Consider the following 6,000-nt stretch of genomic DNA (forward strand, 5'->3'; position numbering starts at 1 on the left):
ACTTCACCGCTTTCCTACTGTCTCCTTTGTATGGAGCTCTCCTTTAGGGTTGCTCCTAATTATAATTTTTCTTAGGGTCTCTCCTTATTACTACCTGTGGAAACCTCCTCTTTCTAGGGGGCCCCACATATATACGTGAAACACATTGCTAATATTTATTGACTTAAGGGTGTTGTTGTGTGTTTTTGTGCTTAAGAAGAACCCATGTGGGCTACCATTGGACCATATAGTAAAACGGTTTTGCAGTGACAGGGTGACTTTAGTAGAAGTCCCTCTGACCACAAAAATTAGTCAGAGGTCCCAGAGAGATGGGTGAGGGGCAGGCGGGATTTAGGGCTCCCATAAGTGGGACATTAGAGCCACCAACCTTCTAGCTTTAGCTTTAGCTGATGACACCATCTGAGTGGCTGAATGACCTTGAGTGATTCATCTACTACACCCCAAGCCCCTCCTTTGCCTTTGTACATTATGTACAAAACCATTCCTGTAAAGGTCTCACAGTCTGACATTTGGTACCAGATTAATACAAGATATCATCATCCGGCCCACGTGTACCCCTGGCACTCGGCAATTCTCTTGCACAGCTTGGACTTGCAGCCATCATTCTGCCAGTCGTGTGTACTTGCTGGCTCTGTCACATAGCCAACTCACAATCCACACTCCCCAGTCCCTGCTGTACTCTCAACCAGACTCTAGGTTCTTCATGTGCACATGGCGCACAATTTCTTGCTTGCTCGGAGTCCGGTGTCACTAGCGAATAGTGAGTGCAAATGTTTACGCCCGTGTTACGCATTTGCACTCTCTAGCTCTTAAGCTGGGAACCCAATCAGGTGCTAAACATAGTACTTCACTCTTCCAGTAACATCCTTATTGATCTTACACATCTTACATCCTATAGCATACCACCCACATACATTGGCCACTACATTTTCCAGCCCTATCACAATTTAACCATTTAAGGACATTACAATCTTTCTAGTCTTCTATTCAGCAAACACACAGTGAATCAGAGCTAATGCATAGCCTAGAGAACTTACCATCACTGGACGTAAGTCCATCATATCTCACCTTCCCCTTCCCCACTCTCTTCATGTTTCCCCCATGCATTCATCTATACACATCCAACTCATGGCACTCTCAGGTGGCTTGGCAAATCTAGTGCCCTCCCTAGATACAGGAGTGCCGTTTCATACAAACTACCTGGAAAGCCTTCACACTACTAGGGCCTGCTTGAACACCTCTCAAGTCCATCACGCAACCATTCACCAACACCATCTAGTACTATGCTTTGGCAGGTCTAGATTCTGCCTTCACAGTAAAGCTCTGCTTGAAACCGAGTTCCATGTCCCTTGTTGCCTTCTCTCATGAATACGGATAACTACCCTCGGTTATGACACATGCACCCCTACTATTACAACCATTTCCCACCCGCCCTCTTATTTGTATTTTGCCTTTGTTTGTTTTATTTTCCACTGCTTCTTTACCATGACCACCCCTCAGCTTTACCTTCTCCCATCAACTCATTCCCTAACCCTACTCTTTCATATCATGGGCTCCGGTCTGGCAACAGCCTTGCAGGGTCAAAATATGCTAACGTTCGGAGAGGGCTAGGGTATGGGGATGACAGGCGGAGTATAAATATTGGATAACATAATATAAACAGATAAATATGGCACAGAGCTGACCAATACAGCACAACAATAATTGATATGAAACAGTTGTTCCTGATGTGACACGCACAAGTCTCTGATTGACATTGTGGAGTCCAGGTTTCCAAAGTGATGCTCCATATGACACAATGGTGTTCATTAATACACATTGCTGCACAGAGAAAACGCAAACCAAGTCAGGATTGCGCAGCACTACCAAACTTGACCGGCAGCTGCTAAAATTAGGTGCAGGTGGAATTTCCAGGTGTTTAGAGGGTTGTCACACTGGCAGTTCTGGTGATTACATGCTGGAACTTTTTTAGTTACTGCCCAAGGGCCCTGAGGTTGAAAGCCTTTGGAGATCATATAGGAAGATAAGGAGAAAAAAATATGTTAGGAGGGGAGGATAGTTTATTTATTTGTAGTTGATTTGTAGGGTGGCCACTGTGAATATTGTCACTTTGTGGCACCATAAGTGGAAAGGGGAGAAAGAAGAGAAAAGATGTTAACAGGCTTTCTTTTATATTGCTACTGTGTTTCACATACATACAGAACCCAGCATAAAACATCTCCAATACAATACATACTTATTTAAAACACAAGTCACCATCAGGTGTTTACCAATTCATAATTATCAATGTTATCTTAGTTAAGAATTTTAGCTCCTCAGTAGTTAACACTGTCTCATGTCCACTTGATGCTCTGAATCAAAAGTATTCTGAATCTAACCAACTTACATCCTGGACAAATTGCTCAAACATTTAATTTCTTAGTTTATACAATGCAGGGCACTTTATTACCAAATGTTTTAAGGTTTGCACTTTCTTTAATTTTTCAAATACTGCAATAGCCCAATGTTCCCCCCTGCTTATTTTGAATAGATTGGATTTCTTGAGCTGGAATAATATTCAATCTAAATCTGAGAAATAAATCTCTCATTGACCTGTTTGGGAATTGTTGTAAATAACCAGGTAGCAACCCCAATGGTTTGTCTAAAGTAGGCACAATTTGATGTAACGTATAGGCTCTAATTTTCCCAGTGGTATAAATCCAATCATATTCGATTAATATCCTCTTAAACAATGGTAAACTAGTAATACAATATTCATTTGTAAATCTAATATTTCTTAAATCCCTTTAACATACAATCTAAAATCCAATAGACTAGAGGATTCATTACCAAGCGTAATCTTGTTTAAATGTTCATAAAAGGACTGCAGAGCAGGCCTTAACAATGTACAAAACAACAATACAATTTTCCATTTAAACCATCCACTTACTGAGTTCAGACCCAATTCAAACCTAAGGGTAATTATTGGGACACCAAAGGGAAAGTTAAGCACTTTATTCCCCATTTGACTCTCCAGATAGTCCCATTTAAAATCTCTGAGCTGGTGTTCCACTTCCATACCATAAAGTAGAGCTTGTACACTTTTAACATATACAATTCTATAATAGCCCGAATTGTGAATCTGCAGTTTATTTTATACATTTTTATCATCTAAGAATCAATTGCTCCACCATGGCCTTTATTCAAGCTACTATCATCTTTTTATTCGATGAGCCCCAAAGTGAAACCAAATATTTCACAATTTTTACAGGCAACAATTTTGAACCATTAATAAACCAGCCAAAGCGATATGGCACATTGATACATCTATTAAATCAGATTAATTTCACTGCATACTCTACTGTGGAATTTATCAGTTTCTGGTGGCCCAATGGCGTTAAATCAGCTAGAATTAGGTCATCTGCATACACCATCCATGTTACCACCAGTCATGGATTTTTTATCTTACCAGAGACACCTTATTCAATGCATCCGTTAAATCTGAAAGGTAGAGATTGAAGAGACAGGGCGCTAGTATACATTTCTGCTGCAATCCCTGTGAGGTGAGAATTTCCTCACAAAGTGCGCCCTGTCTATTCAATCTGACCTGAAGTGTATTATTATCATGCAGTTGTCTAATTATTCCCAAAAGAGCAAGTGGGTTTCCCCATTTTTCTAACTTTTGTCATAGGATCAAGCGATTTACGCTATCAAATGCTTGAGTCTGACCTATCATGGCAATATAACGTGCAGGTGCATTTTTCCGCTAAGCATTTTCACATAGACTATTAAGTACAACTCTGCAAAGGACAGTGTTCAGTCCTTTGCAAAAAGCTATTTGGTTTTTCTCAAATTGTCCTGAATCAGAGGCCCACCTTTCTAGTACATTCAACACCAGGCCTGCAAAAATCTTGCTGTCTGTGTCAAGAAGGGCAATAGGCCATTATTTACTAAATCAGACCTATCGCTCTTCTTGAATATTGGGACCATGATGGAGACTTTCTATGAGGGAGGGATACTACCAGTTTGCAAAATGTTCCTAAACAATATGGTCAATACTTTATCCCTTAGACGCACATCACTTTTTAATACAGCGTTACTAATACCATTTGGGCCAGGCACTCTATATGGTGTGGCCTTCATTATGCTCCGCTCTACATCTATTAAATACAATTTCAATGTCGATGGAGAAATCTGATATATAACATTTTAATCTTCCTGAGCGCATTTATACATTTAAAAAGTGGGTTTTCCATAAGCCTTCAGTTACTGCATTGCATTTTTACATTTCTTGGGGATGACTTAATTGATATATAATCTCCCAAAAATTGTGGGCGTTTTAGTGATTCCACTAACAATTCCTATAGTGTTGTTTTTCAAATGTCTTTTGTAGCATCCTGCACACTGACTACCATTTTCTTACTAACCCTTAGACTACAGGAAAGTTCTCTTTTCTTTATTAGTACTGTAAGATCAGAGGCATGTTTATGGCGCAGTTTTTTGCTATTCATTACTATCCCTATATCCTCCCCATTCCACAAAACAAGACATAAAATGTTTAGTTGTAATGGCCTCACATTTCTCTTTTAATGTAAAATCAATAAAGAATTTGCCAATCAGATCATTCAATTTACTAAGATTTTTAAACAATTTAGCTAATCGATTACCATGTTGCGATGCTATCAGATCACTATGCATTGCTGAGGTGTTCCTAGTTCAACTTGGACTGTATTCCAGTATAAATCCACCAATAATATTGGATTCCGTCCACTATTTCTTTAAAAAATAACTAACAATGTGAAAATACGAAACATATCATTAGATAAAACTTTCACTTTTTCTAAAATAATGTTATCGATTGCCATTAAAAGGCTGCCAAATGGGGGGTGTGGCCCGGAGCCCCAGCGGTGAGGCAGCTCCATTGATGGCCTCCGCGTGGGTCCGCGGCCACAACCAAAACCTTGCTGGTTCCTGCTATGCACCCCGCCAGCGCTTACTGAGATAATATGGCGGAACATCCCCTGCACCACCGGCGGCAACCTGGGAGCTTAACGCCCCCAGGATCACAGAAAACGCAGCGAGGGAACGTTCCTCCGGTGTCCCGCACCACGACCCAAGATGGCGGCCGCAACTCTGAGTCCTCACCTCTGCAGCCCGCCGGCTCCGCCTCGCCTGCCTTGGTCCGGTGTCCACCAACTGCGCACTGACAGCGCCTGCTCTCTCCCGCCCGTCAGCTTCACCCGGCGCCTGGGTGGGGGCCACCCGCAATCGCAGCTGGCCCTGAAGCCATGAGCCGCAGGAACCACTGAACGAGCCCCGCACCATCCGCGTCCCCCAGCCGGACTTGCCTGCCACCGTGAGCCGGGACGCTCAGCCGGGGCGCTCTGGCTCTTCTCCTCCCCAGGGCCTCTCAACCCGAAGGATCCTGCTGTGGCTGCTCCCGCCCCCCTTTTCTGGAGCCAGTCACCCCCCCGAAGCCTGAGCCCCGATGTGCCCCGCCAGCGGGATTCCCGCGCCTTCCCTGCTGGAGATGGGTGCGGCGATCCTGCGACCGCTGGGCGCCCTCCTGGAGGGGGGCTCCTGGCCATCACCTGCAACACACACTACCCATGTGAGCTCCAGTTGACCCCCCATTGTATGTGGCAGGCCCCATCTACTCCGGCCCGGAGGGCTTTGCAGATCTGCCTCCTTCCGCTCTCTCTGGTGCAGGGTCCCCCTGCTCTCTGCTGTGGCCCAACCCGCCACCAGCCTCCGCCTGGGGGACCCCGCTGCTGGGAATGAATGGCCTCTCCGGGCCTGCTGGATCGCCCCCCCCGGGTCACCGGGGACCCTGAATCTTCAGCTGCTGCCCCCCCAACAGTCGGAGTGACGCTTCCCTCGGGCTCCTGGGGCACCCCTGCCCACCTCCTATCTTCACCAGCCAGAAAGAGCCTGCCTTCATTACCCTCACCTACACCTACAGCAGAGGGCGAGTCATGAGCCCGTAGCCATCTTATCCCGCGTGACTTCTCCACTAAGGTA

Source organism: Ambystoma mexicanum, chromosome 2p, assembly GCF_040938575.1.
Source record: "Ambystoma mexicanum isolate Mex_15411 chromosome 2p, UKY_AmexF1_1, whole genome shotgun sequence".
Lineage (NCBI taxonomy): Eukaryota > Metazoa > Chordata > Amphibia > Caudata > Ambystomatidae > Ambystoma > Ambystoma mexicanum.